Source organism: Amblyomma mixtum, chromosome 6 (genome assembly GCF_055824585.1).
Source record: "Amblyomma mixtum isolate Tamu chromosome 6, ASM5582458v1, whole genome shotgun sequence".
Classification (NCBI taxonomy): Eukaryota; Metazoa; Arthropoda; class Arachnida; order Ixodida; family Ixodidae; genus Amblyomma; species Amblyomma mixtum.
This window is the reverse complement of record NC_143017.1, coordinates 72,606,940-72,621,444: the sequence shown is the minus strand read 5'-3', so window position 1 is coordinate 72,621,444 and position 14,505 is coordinate 72,606,940. Positions and strand designations below refer to the sequence as shown.

Genomic DNA, 14,505 nt, shown 5'->3' with positions numbered 1-14,505 from the left:
TGCTCGCAAAGTTTGCTCGCAAAGTTTGCAACTTTTCTTGTCTGTTATTCTTGCATGCGCGGAAACTTGACAAGACGCCCACGCTCAGTCTGAAGAAATCGAAAAAATGCAAGCTACTTATGGTACCTAACAAGTACTACAGCTAGTGGTTTTTGGCTTTTCGCGCAGGAATATGTGTTTTTCTTTCTTCTTGCCATTCCCGCAGAAAACTGTTTGAGATTATAAGGAATTAACTAGGCGCTTTTCAGTTCGAGTAAGCCCACCACAGTATCGTACGCGGGAAGAGTTAAAGTTCATGCTCATAATTTTATTCTCAGAACGTGAAAGCCGCATTAACTTACCGGATGGCCAGATGGTAGCCGCAGGTGCCCTTACACCCCACCTAAAACAGAAGAGAGTTGGACACATTACAAGAGATCTTCCCTGGATACGACGTTAGGTCTAGGATGTGAAATTAAAATGCCAGTAGTTCTTCACCCCCCCCCCCCCCCCCCCCCCCCCCCCCCTAGGAAAACTAAGTTTTGAATCAACGTGTTAAGCTTGTCACACAACCAGTGAGTTCGTAATAATATGGCGTGCTCCTCGAAGAGCAGTTCTTCACTGAGTGATTAATACAACGTAAAGCTTCACGGGACACCAGTATACGCCCGCTGATTATTATATGCTACTGGACTAACGCCATATTACTGCGGGACACTATGGAACCCCTGATAAACTCGCAGCTGCACCCCCCCCCCCCCCCCCCCCCCTCTCTGTCTCTAATCTGCGTTCGCTGGAATTTATATGCGTGAGATCGACCCGATCCCAGTGAAGGGACTTCCATTTAAGCCGCTTATAACGGTCTATAAGCATTTCGGCCGAGCTTCTTCCTGACGCGCAGCACAACTTATATTCGCCCTCTTCGCAGCCCATCCCCTTCACTCACTCACTCTCTCTCTCTCTCCCCCCCCCCCCCCCCCGCCTCTATGAAGGGAACGCATTAATGCCTCGGTGACTCGGTGGAATACCCCGCGTCGCTGGATTTCTGAGCGCCAAAACGAAAACCGCACTACACAAATGAGAGAGAAACATTTAAAAGTATGTTCTGTCCTGACGCAGAATAAAATATCGAAATATTCAAGGAAAAGAAGGAAAGAAAAGGAACGGGTCCACCGTTATAGTTTATCGAGAAATAAATAAAAAAGCAGTTGCTAGAATTGAGCGATTCGTCTAGAGGAAAACTGTAAGTCCTGACCACCGCAGTGGCGTTTAAAGCGAAAGAGGAGGCCCCGAGCGTTCTTGATGTGACACCATTCGTCAAGCGGAGGCGCCTTATCTGCCTTATGGACGCGCCACGCTCGGCTGCCGGGCCGTTTAAATTGTCAGTGCGGCAGTAAAGATGTTGCGCCGGGTCCTTCCTTCGGCTCTTCTGGCCCGCCCAAGAAACGCCTCTGCCGCTGCGCTCCAGAAAGTCGCCTCAGGGGACACATCTTGGGGTCCTGCGGTGGCCCAGAATCACACCGCGCGTCCTCCTCCTCTTTCCTCACACCCTCTCTTTCCCTTCCCTTCTCAGCCATTTAAGCGCCAGGCTGTCACTCACGCTTTTCGTGCAACCAGCGGGCTCGTGGTTGGCCATGGCTCCACACCTGCTTGCCCCCTACTCCGCTACAGATAAGGAAACCGAAATATCCGTACGGAAAGAGAGAGAGAGAGAGACTTAGTCGAAAAGAGAAATGTCAAGAGCCCTTGATTTATGCGCCTGGTTCTAGGAACGAAAAGCGCGGGAAGAAATAAACCACGCTGCGGTGCGCGCGTGTCATAATGTTCGCCGGTCGTTTGAGATAGCGCAGCGAGGCGACGACGCCGATGCCAGCTGATCAATGTCCACTTCGAGTCGACGCTGAGGCCAAATCGATGCCACCCGAACCGACTACAGCGCCACCGTCACAGCTATTGTTTTTTTTTTTTTTTTTTGCACGGAGACTATGTCTAACGTTTGCCAGCCTAGTGCTCTTTGCTTTGCCCGCAAGAAAGAAAGCTGTACAGAGAATAACAAAACAAGACCCCTTGCCGGCTACTTTGAGAACAGAATAATGTACATGTGCGCTCGTAAGTAATGAGCGAACTCTAACATGAGCTAACAAACACTGCAAAACTAACTGCAACATGAACGCGTTCCAGTTAGTTTCCCAATGCGTGCTAGCTCTAAGAAAGTTCTAATTCAGTCTAATTGCAATACATTCATGCTGCAGCTAGACTAAGTTACGTGGTATGCAATACTAGTGCCTTGTGAACAGCTGAACAAGGAAACCACATAGGCGCCACTCGTATGCGCTCGTTTCTATTAAGTAAGTCACTTTCAGCTCCGGCATAACGTAATCAAACTTAAGTTAACCCGAACACACGACCACAGAAATCGGGATCAACGTCACAATAGACACTGGTCTTCTTAAGTCGACCTAGAGCTAAGCCCCCAATCTCAGTCTCCTTTTCCTGAGCAGCATCAGCAGCAGCTCTTGTCAAGCGGCGTCTCGTTTGAAACAGGAGAGCGTCGCAAGCAGTGAACTCGATTAAAGTAGTTGGCGGCCGCAGCGTCGGCTAACGAGGCTTGTTAGGCCTGGGCAACTAAGCGCCTATTTTCCGACGCGCCACGAATCTCTTCCGGTTGAGGCTCGAATCGAAAAAAAAAATAATGAAGGAAGAAAAAACGAAGCCACAGTTTGCTGCCGCGCACGTTGTTAACGACGCGGGAATCGGAGCCGAAATCGAATCACGACACAAGCGACAGACAACAGTGGCTGCCGACAGGGACCGCAACGGGAGCACCGCTGTGGCTGTGCGCACGCCGAGAGTGAATTTGCCGCTAACAGGTAAATTAGCACCCGGCAGCGCGCAACACCCGATCCGTGTTGTGCACGCTGGGACAGGGATGGAGGGAAAGGGGAAGAGAAAAGTCGAGGCCTGCCTCATTTGCGAAAACAATGAGTTTCTTAATGAACGTTTTAGCTCTGCACGGAGCCCAAGCCACTCGCGTTTGGAACTCACGCCGACAGGTTCTCGTGTGGCACGTGATTTAGTACATAGAGGTCGCCCCGCACACGGTGCATGGTGAGAGCGCAGTCTGCACACATGGTGGAAACACGCAAGCATGTCTTGTATTTTCTGTGACGTACGGCGAGGTCTTCAAGGGTGGTTCCGCGAGAGGTGTGTGTTACATTTATTTTCCCGTGCTCAGATTAGACCCGCTAGCAGCGCAGCCACTGAATACTTAACGATAACGTGCTCTAAGCCCCATTTCTGGTTTTCAACGAGGCTGAGTTGCTAGATAACTACGAAGTGATTGTGCTCGCCACTTCCACAACTGTTGGTGCTTTATTTTTATACTCAGTGCATCTACCACTATACAGCCCGTAAAAGAGACTGCCGTGCAGGTTAAGCATAACGACTGCTGTACGTTTACATTCGAGCATAATAATCAAGCAGTTTAAAGTCAAGGGTTGACTTTTTGTTAATAATATAGCAGTGCTAGTAAAGCTAGCGAATCACCCGAGAAAGTCTGCAGAAAAAAAAAAGAGCTAGAATTTGGCAGCCAGGAAAAATATTGAGAAAAAAGAGACAGCAGTTTCGCGATAAATTTTTTTGAAAAGTTTATACACGGTAGCGAACGTTCGCACTTTCAGAGAGAGGTCGGTATTTCTGTGCCAGAGAAAAAAAGTGAAGGTTGAATTCAAAAGCGTTAGGATAAGGAAGTATGTACGCTACAGTAGCTGCACGGTATAAATTGAATTTAGCATGAAGGTAACACGTTTTCAGATACTCTTTTGATCTAAACACGGTTATAGGTCGGACACATGCTCACACGCAGCAGTTCTTTTTGAGGAACCCTATAATGTACTTCTTGCGAAATACCCAGTATTCATAGCATGCAGCCAGCTTTTCTAATCACTGGTCATTTATTTATTTACTGTGATACTAACTACACGTTTTCAGCACCGCGTTCACAAATCTGGCAACGCTGCGTTTTCCTGACGCATATACGCCTGGTCCGGCTGACCGTAACCTTCAAATCCGTGACCTTTAAGCCGAACAAATTGACCCTTGAGAGCCGAAAGGGCTACTCCATAAAATCGTTACCGTAGTCAGCAGAAAAGAGAAATATAATTAAAATGACTACCTGGGGAGGGCATTCTTTTTGATCAAATATGCAAAGAGATCAAGGAGCGTTACTGAAGCCGTAAAGTCCTTATTCGATTTCTACCCCCGCTGGACATGGCCCCTTGCAGTGCGACTGAAAACATGTCTGCATTCGCATGATAAAAGTGCGTATGATGTTCTTGTCTTCTTTTCATTTGCTTTTTGGTATACGAGGCAGTAAAAAACCGCCGGAGCCAAGACTCAGACAGACGGCCCAAGAAGATTCACAGCTCTAGTTTTAAGCCGGTGTACGATGAGATCAGCGAGAGCGCAGTATAGGAAGGCAACTTTAATAAATCTACAGGAAACGACGTTCCTCCAAGTGTTACGAGTGCCAAAGTGAAATTTTCACCGAAGGCGGTGTTTTATACGAATAATGCTGTGACCTAACATTCCTCTACGTAACTTTTTATGCCTATCTACTGTTCCTTTCTACATTATAGAAACACTCTTGATAAGGAATTTTAAGAAGAAAACAGTCCGCGTAATATTACAGGTACGAAAGATTACCACCAGAGGGAATGATTGATCGGAGATGATCGAATGAACTGAAAACGAATGGAATTACTGATCAATGTGGGGAACTACTGCGATTAGCCTTCATTTTGGCCCGCTATGCAGTGAAACCGCACTTTCACTGCATAGTGCTTCTCCAATGCATCAGAAAGGTCTCTGCGGGCTCGTATCCATCTAGGTAGGGGGGTAAGAGGACCTGGTACCCCCCCCCCCCCCCCCCCGATTCTCTTGGCAATACTCTAGACGGGCATGAACCACCCAAACCCCCCCCCCCCCCCCCCCCCCCCCCCGGTACAGAGGCTTAAATCTGCTGCTCCATATTGCTTCCCAGCACTAAAGTGGCGTTCGTTCCAGCCCATACAGCGCTCAGACAGTTTGAGCGCAGGCCCACGCAATCGACGACCTGACCGGTGCGGTTGTCAACTTGAATTCTGGCGTAGCTCGATTCTCTTCAAATGTTTCATGGCCTCCTACCGTTGGTTCAGCCAATTTTTGAAACAAGAGTAGCAGTTCATGTGTCTTATGGCACAGAATCTGCCAATTCGGTTCCCGTGAGATAATCTCTAGCATGCGTGTTAAAAACTTACGCCTCGTACAACTGGTCATCAGTGACTCCATTATTAGGGCAGTGTGCTAAGTGGGAAAACCAAACCAACGAATTACGAAAAGGGTTCAACTCACCCACCCCCTTTCTCATACACTCCTCCTAGACCATTTTGTTCATTGCACTTTGCACGATGTCCAAAGACACAGTGTGAGACTGCCTGCGCGGAAGCGGCACTCTCGTGAGGGCAAAAGCCGGACGGAGGCATTATCGGCGACCAGTACGGCCACGCAGCAGCACCAACAGCAAAGCAGAAAGAAGCGCCCACCCGGTCGAGCGAGGAGAGGGTTCAATACCTCACGCACTCTGTATGCCACGGCGCGCGCACGTCCGGACACCCGCCGGCCACAAAGAGTACGCGTGGGGGGGTCCGAGCTCTTCGTATCGAACGAACCGCGCTGAATGGGTCCAGCTAGGGAAGAAGCGCACGCAACAAGAACGCTAAAAAGCAAGACAACCGTAAGCTACAAAAAACACGCGAAAGTTAACGTATACGTCGAAAGAAAGCTCCGACCGTACGCGCAAGTAGCCAGGAGAAACAGACAAGAGAGGAGAACGGGGGAGGGGGGGGGAGAAGGAAATAAACTGAGCGCTCAGAAACCAGACGCGGAAAAAGAAAAAAAAAAAAGCGGTGAAAGAAGACACGGAGAAAAGAAGAGCGGTGAAAGCGTCCCCCCCGCTACCACCGCGCGACGGTCCCAACTAATGCACTCCGTGTCCCAAAACTTTTTTCCTAATGCATCCGCCGGGCCTTCTTCCCTTTGCCCGACGCGTCCCGGGTCGCGGGGCAGGCAGAGAGCGGGCCGCCACCGGACACAAGTGCTCGGGACAGACGGCTCGTCGAGGCCGCCTTTTGTGGGATAAGGATCGCCGGACCCTCTACCCTATCCTCCCTCCTTCCTTCCACTCCCCCAACACTTCCTCCCTCGCAAATGCATCCACGAAAAAGGCAATGCCCGCGCAAAAGATTTGTCCAGGTGAAATGGGCCGGAAAACGAGCAACGGTATGCCCACCACCCGCCCCGCTTGACCTCGCTGAGCACACCCCACTCCACACTCTCCTTTCTCTTCCGCCTAGCCCTTCCTGCATCCTCGGCTCTGTAGCAGCCGCTAGTCTCGATATCGCTTAGTAGCACGAGACGCGCAGTCGAACACCATTAACTTACCGACCCAGTTTCTCGCTATTCTGCGCCTTGCCCCATCTCTAGCATCAGATCGGTTCGTGGTAAGAGATTTAGCGGATCTTTCTCTATAGTAGGATACGACTCAAGAATGAAGCGGCGTTTTCCGTCAAAGGAACCACTTCCAGCCAATGGCGTCGGCCGATTCTAATGACCTTGTTAGCATCACAATGTAGGGAGCGGCGCGAAAATGCAGATAGGGGACTACCCCCGACCATGAAGGGAGGGGGCTACTCCCTATCACCTGGATTGTCACGATAGCACGGTCATGGGAATCGGCCGACGCCATTGGCTGGCAGAGGGCCCTTTGACGGGGAAAAGCAGCTACGTTCTTGAGTTGTACCCGACTATACGGTCAAGAATTCAATGCGGTGCATAGCTCTGCGTTATGAACGGTGCCGTTAACAATCAGGTTTAAGAATGTGCGCATCAGAACAAAGATGCTATGGAACTCCATATCTAACAAAAAAAAAAAAAACGTCTGCGTAGAGTAGATCTACGCGTCCACGTGAAGACAAAAACTAAAACAGCTGTTCGGTTCCTGCATCAATGCGCATGCGAACTCTTCGGCGGCAAATTATTGCGATAAGGTACAAACAGCGAAACTTTGTGTCGTCCTGACACACTATCTGTCTGTCCCGGGGTTGTAGAAACCAGGGGAAGATTCATTTGATTTCTTTCTATCTCTCTTTTTTTGAGAGCGTCGGTGTAACTAGAGAGCTCTGCAGAAATGAAGTGAAGACAAACTAACTTCTTGAAGAAATACGGAAACCAGCAGTTGAGTTCTCCTCATTAAAAGCGTTTCGGCAGTCAGGATTCGACACATCTTCAAAAGAAACCCACATACGCAGCCACGAACGCGGCTAAAAGCACGCAGCTTAATATTCATGCTTTCAAACATTACGGACATTATGTCTTGATTCAGTGAATGTAGTAATTGAGCCTCCATCCTAAATATATTTCCGGTCGGTGACACGGTTTCTAAAATCGCTAAGAACGATTGATATCGCAGCCTGAAAGAGAGAAACAAATTGAAGGCTTTCTTATTTTCTCCTAGCAACCTTTAGAAAAGCCGGATGAGTCATCCTATACGTTGAAAGGAAAAAAAAAATATCAGGGTTGGAGTGACGACGGTGGGCGGGGTCAGGTCGCTCAAAGACGCGACAAAAAAACTGGATGATTAGAATTCGTCTCCCCTGCGAGAACGATGCCAACTGGCGAGGAGCGCTTTCAAATAGACTCTTGCCAATTCAAGCGAAGAGCCCAGTGCGGCGATGGTGCTGAAATGCCGAGCGAGTGTATAGGATTGGGCAAGTAACCTTTCTTTGAAAGGCGGGCGGTGCCTTTCAGGCGTCCTGGCGTCTTTCAAGAGGAGAAGGGGGGAGAGGGGGGTAGGAGATGAATGTTCTTAGCGCATGCTAATGAGCCGCCGGCGAAATCATTCCAGGACTGACAGTGCTACGGACGGTGACATTCAGTGTCACCATTCACCGCATGCGACAAAAAGCGCGGATCTGCCATCCCAAAGAAATAGCGGCTCTGTGATTTATTGTACAGGAACGCTTGGAAATACGTGGCGGCATACAGAATACACGCAGCAAGCATTATATGGTATGCCTGAACAACTTGTCTTGCCAGTAAGAATGCAGTCAGAAAACAACATGGAAAAAGCAGTCTGGGTAACTACGTAACAAAGTGCGAAACACAAACTCCCACACACCCACACGAACACTATAAAGAAAAGGATACAATGTACCGGTACCTTGATTATACGATACATTATGTATATAATATACTCTGCCCTGTATATTAAGAAACACTGGGCTCTTTGGAGAAGGAGTGAGTTTTTTTTTTTCTTTTTGTCATGGCGACTAACGCTGATAGAGGTAAACCATCTATTTTTTCAGGCCAGCCATGAAAAAAAAATACGGTTTAGTATTTTCGAAGTTGAAAAGAAAAAGAAAGAAAAAGAAGCAGGCACCTAGCAAGCACACATAGTTGAGACCAAAAGGAATAGAACAGGAAGCGATATAAGGCCGAGAGATAAAGTGATAGAGAACAAATCATCTTACACATTTAACAGCGCACCAAATTACGACGTCGCGGGTGCGAACAAATAACAAAAAGAAAAGGCTTAGACCAGCGGCCAACTCTCCAGCAGCACGAGAGTGGATTAAAAAAAAAAAAGAGTAAGGAAGTAAGGAAGAAATGAGAAAGGGCGCTCGGGGCTATAAATCCGTCTTCACAAACTATAACGGCCGCGCAGTATTTCGGCGCCGACGCTAAGCGGCCACACGTGCGGGCTTCACAACAGTGACCGCGTCGCGCGCTGCAGTCGTCGTAGAGCACTTCGCGACCGCCGAGTCGCCCCGACGTACGTAGCCGAAGCGCAACGAGCCTCGACTGAGAAAAACGCGCCGAGAGCTGGCTCGCAGCGTTCGCGTATATAGCGTTGACGAAATTACTGCCAGCCGCCGTCGGTCGAGGCGCTGGAAGAAAAGCCGAGATAGAGAAAGAGGGAGAGGGGGAGAGAGAAAGTCCGTCCGTGCCTCGGCTCCACTCGGGGAAGGGGGCGAGAAACCGTTGGTTTCGCTCCGGCTCCGCACTATATATACGGCCATTTCCACACGCCGTGTTCCGCGCTGACTTGCTCGCCGTCGGCACCCCGGCGCTCCGAGGGGAGTGTTGCACTGGGAAACACACGTACACTCGCGAAACGAGGCGCCGAAGGAAAGCCTTGCCCCTCAGGCTCCTTCCCCGGGCAGAGGGTGAGAAGAGTCTTCGTCCATCTCGCCCCCACAGCCTGCGATTTTCACAGCCCGGCAGGCAGGCAGGCAGGCGCGCGAGCGACTTGCCGACCCCCGGGCTTCCTCGCGTTCGCAGCAGCAGCAGCAGGCTTGCTTTGTCACTCGTTGCCTCGCCTCTATTTATCGTCTGGCTGGCCCACTCATGCTGCTTCCCCGGATTCGCGCCAAGCCGAGAATACACAGAAGGAGAACAAGCAGAAGAAGAATAGGAGAAGCGAAGATTGAGAGGCAACGCAAAAAAAAAAGAAAATATCTGATACAGAAGGGAGGAGCCGGACTGACAGACACGGAGGAAACGGGAGCGCAGCAAGACCCCAGGTCCGTGCACTCTCTCGGGTAGTATAGCAGTATACCGTTTCGGATCTGCAGGGTGCTGCGCACCTCTGCTTCTCCCCGAGAACGCAGCCGAAGCCAGAGACGAAGCCGGAGCCCGGGACGGAGCCGAGCCCCTCCTGCCGGTGGGGAGTAGGAGCGCTTCGATTTTCGCCTCCGACAACGGTTGCTGATTTCATTTAGACAGGAAGCAGAGGGTTTCCGCACGCAGGCCCTGACAAAAAGGCGCGGAAAGTGAACCGGAAAATCGGTTCTTCGAGAAGGCTCTCCTTCTTCTCTTCGCCCAGCGTTGGCGGAAGACGTGCGGGAAATTGTGAGGCGACTGCTCAGAGTTTCTGCAAGAAAAAATAAAAATAAAAAGCGGTAATCGAGTCGTCGTCACGCAGCAGGCTTGATTTTAACGTTCCGCAGGACGGCACGTCGAAACTGGATTGCATTCTCTTTCTCTGTAGTTTTTCATGAATTTTCCCTACTTTGACCAGGTCTCAAAGTGTTAGGCAGTAAAAGAAAACGGTAAAATATATGTGCCGACGGCGTAGCAATGCCTGGCGGACTTAAGCTTGAGCGTACTGTCACAGTTTTCTCCTTTCTAACACATCATCATCATCACTACCGCCATCAACAACAACATCGCCATCATCATTAGCCCACTTGCGTCGACTGCGGGACAAATGACTCTCCCACTAGCCCTTACCAAGCCCTGTCTAGCACCCGGGTTCATTCGGTCCCAGAAAACATCCTAATTTCACTTGCCCGCTTGGCTCTCTGCTGCAGTCCCTGACACGTCATCCTTCATTCGTAATCAACACCGCTATTGCAACGAATTTGCCCGATTGGTTACTCCGCTCAAGCTCATCACTGATCGTGGTTTCCGCTAGCATATAACGGCTATAAGATAACGCACAGTATGCATAAAGTATCTGCCTGGGAAAGTTAGTTGGCTCTGTGCTTTCACTGACGAAAACCAACCTGTACCCACCGGGCACGGATTATCGTGCAAGTCGAAAGTTTGCAACCACGACGTCGGAAAGGCCCATTTCTCGCACGACACCGCGATGGGACTTCCGATGGAGACGAGGCAGCTATTCCCTCAATGCCACAACGGTAAGGGTAAGCCCAGATTTCTTAAGCAGAATTCATATAAATCTCAATTTCAGACATAACGATTGCACTAATCTTCATTAGCAGTAAGCTTTTAAGCATAAACCAAGTTTCTTTAGAACCAATCGGAATGTTGTGAGCTGAAATACGATGCCGCACCTTTTTATTTTCCACGCGGAAATGAGGAACGGGTGCAGACCGCCAAGTTTTTGTGTACAGGGTGGCAATACCAAACTCAATCATCAAGTTTGTTTTGCCTATCCGAGCCAGCGCGCTAGGGTTATGCACACAACAGCATTATTGCCAGCCGGGTTTCGTTTAAATGAACTGCAAAAGCAAGGAACAGCGTTTTTGGAAACCACAACTGGGAGCAGACCAGTAGGTAGTCGAAACGCGGTGGGTTCGGGAAGAGAAAAGATGACGCACGTCCCCCAACAAAGAGGATGGAAATCCCAACTTCCAGGCGTCATGAACGATCGCCGAGGGGGAGGGTGTGGCAGCGAGGGATGAAGACGAATACGCGACAAGCGACAAGGAGGGGCTCGCCGGTGTGAGTGGATGGCATTGAGCCCGACGAGGTTTAGAAGACGGCGACCAGGCGGCGGGAGGGACTGCTGCCATTTCGTTGACTGGGTGGAAGCAGGCGGCGTGTGCCTTTTGGAAAGCGCTAATACGTCATCTCCTCCCGTTCGCTAGACACGTGCCGGCGAAATGCACCTTGGGCGCAGCTCCGCTTCCCAGATGAAGATGCGTGGTGATGGTCTGTACGGGCCCCGGTTGCTCCTCTTCTTTCTGCTCGGCGAATCACGCCTCTACTACAGGTCCTACTTTCACGCACTCTGAGTCGACGCGGCAATGCATTTGTCTTCGAATCCTGTGGTGAAACGAAAACAGAGGAGAAATACGCGTTCCTCCGAGGTGTTGCTTGTAGATCTCTAATGCATATCTGTATTTCAATATACTTCAGGATGGAGTCAGCGTTTTAAATCGATTTTCCAGCTACATTTTCTTTAGCGCATCGTAAGCGAGCTATATATCTTAAGAAAGAAAGGCAGAATGGTCGGCCAGAGTTAAGATCCTCTAGCTGGCTATGATGCGCTTGGGTAGAAGGAGAGGCAAAGGAAGAGTGGTATGTTGGTGACATTATCAGAACAACATACATAGCATCCACTGCGCTGCATGTTGGGTAGGGCAGCGAATTGAACCTAGACCTCAATCCTTAATTTATTAAGTTGAATTTACCGCACTCGACATGGCCATAGTAGTCATCGGCCATGTGCAAAACGAGGATAGAGTGATGAACCTGCATTCTACTGCTTCGCATGCGTGCGTGGTGTTGTCATGATAACTACGCTCACATATACCGCTTCATGAAAGACATGAACCACAGCTATTGATTCTGCTTCAAAGCCTTGTTCTCCCTCAATTCCCTCCACTGGTAGGACATATCGTATTCAGGCGAAGCCGACTTAACATTTGTGAAAAGGCTTCATTTCACTGATACGCGCACATCATCGCCGCACAATACTCTCGAGATCAGTTGGTTTCTCTGCGATGATAGCTCGCTATTGAAGTTCGCACTTACTGTTAAAATGCGGCGGCGTGAATGTGATCCCACAGTGTATTTTTTTTTTTACGTCTTTTCCTGCACGCAGAATAAATCGCTCAGCCAAGAATTCACCTCTCACACACCAACATCCGTGCCAGCTGGACTGTTCCGCGTCTAGCTATCCGTCTCCCAAAGGGCCGTACAATGTTGCACGTCGACGGGCCGTTCGCGCATTCCGCGTCGTTCGGGCCCGGCAAGCACTGATTTACAGCGCCTCGGCGCCACCGCTCCGAGAAAGAGAGAGAGGTCGCACCTCGTCTTCTTCGTCGCCAGCTCTGAGAAATACAAACGCCAACAACTTCAACCGCCTTTAGAATCCTCTCGGCTGTCAACGAGAAATGATTTGGGCGACCCAGCAAGACAAACAAAACCTCCTAACTAGCGTCGACGCCCGAACGCGGCGGAGAACGCGAAAGTTATACGGGAGGCCGGTAGAAGAAGGGGAGAGAGGGCGTGGCACGACGGGGTGAAGACAGCAGTGCACTGAGAGGGGACAGCCGTGTATACGGGACACGCTTACCCGACTCGGCGAAAATGGAACGAAAAGAAGATAGACAGAGGGGAAAAAACGAAGAAGAACAAAGGAAAGAAGGGAGGGGGAGCTGGGACGCATTATGAGGCGACCCGAGCAAGAGGACGCCCTCCCTCACGCCGTGCCCGAAGAAAGCAGCAGCTCGCCACGGCAGAACGAGAAACACGTCACGGCGGGGCTCTGTTGACAGTTCGACCGGCGACCGCGCGCGCTCGCGCGAGCACGCACGCCTCTCAATCGCAATCTGGGCGTCGCGAAAAAGCAAGAGAACGGCGACAAAGCGCAGCACGCCGCCTCCGTACGATGAATAATACATGGCGCTCGAAGCGACGCCACCACCGCCGACGACCAACGACGACGACTACGACGGAGGGTTGGGGAGGAGGGGCCTTCGCGCACGCAAAAACCACCGCCGCAGATATGTGGGAGGAGAAAACACAACCCAAACCCGGAGCGCGCGATGCCGCCGCCGCGCGGCCGGCATACCGAGTCTATGCAAACTTCCCTGCCCCCCTCTCTTTCCCTCCTCCTCTGGTAGTCTTCGCCGCCTTTGCCGTCGTCCTCTTTTTTTGCGGCGAGGAGGGCGCGAAAGCGGTAACAACAACACTGCCGAGAAAGCGCACTCGCGTGTCTTTCTTCTCGCCACGGTTTCCGCGGTCCGAGACGACACACACTTCCCTCGATCCGTATATAGTACTGCACTCGTCGTTCTCGGCGGTTCCGTCTCCTCTTCGGCCAGTGTGTTTTGCGGGCCCTTCTCGCCCGCGCGGCGAGGAAAAACATTACGGCGATGTGCCGCCGGGCCGAACGATCGCGTACGCGTAGTACGCCCTCTGTGGGGCCCTCAGTTATTCATGCCGCTACTCCCCCTCCTCCAACTCCCCACGCCCCCACACTCCCGAAACCCACTGCTGCGGTGGCGCCAAGGTAAAGAGAGCGCAGAGGCTGCCACCGAGAAGTGCCGCCAGGAGCTCTCTCTTTATTTGCGCTTATACGTGTGCGTATGCGTGTATCTCCGAAAGGAATCAATGAGATTTGAATATTGACTTCTTGGTCCGCCGTCCTCGTCGTCTTAGTCGTTTTCCTTAGCTCCGCCACGGTATCTCCTTAGGGCTTTTCTGTTTCCCTCTGTTGCCGGTGCTCCCATCTTAGACGAGGATCCTGGATACGCTTCTAATCAACGCGGCGGCGGGAGAATGCCGCGCAACCTCCTTTTCCCTCAACCCCCTTCCCACTTTAGCCGCTTTTTCCCGTTGCCCGAATTTCTCTTCTCCCCAGGCCGTTTTCTTTCTTTCCGAAGACGGTCAGACGCGGAGGAAATGCCGGGCCGTAAATTAGGACGCTCGATAATCCCGTCAGGAATAATAATGAACGAACGAGTTCGCGGGATTCGAGGCTCGTCAAGTGCAAACGAAAGAAGGCGAGGACGAAAGGAGAGGGAAAACACTGTGAAGAAGTAGCAGAAGCAAGGAAACAAGAAATTGTAGGTAGCTGAAAAAAAGAGGCAACATGCATCTGCTTATTATTATTTTTTTTTAATGAGAGGTGAAGTCCAGATTTTATATGGAGCAACTGGTTTGAATCACCACCAATATGAGGTATCTTGTTCACTGGTGCACAAAATTAAAAGCCGGACAGAATAATGCGCT

At 50.7% G+C, this 14,505-nt stretch overlaps 1 protein-coding gene across 1 annotated transcript in view; it reads right to left on the bottom strand.

The window, feature by feature from the left end:
• Positions 1-14,505, bottom strand: part of LOC149339356 (irregular chiasm C-roughest protein-like) — a 358,742-nt gene that overhangs the window by 183,673 nt on the left and 160,564 nt on the right. The window contains exon 5 of the mRNA XM_089548107.1: positions 342-382. The gene's annotated coding sequence lies outside the window, so the exon portion shown is untranslated. The remainder of the gene's footprint in view (positions 1-341; positions 383-14,505) is intronic.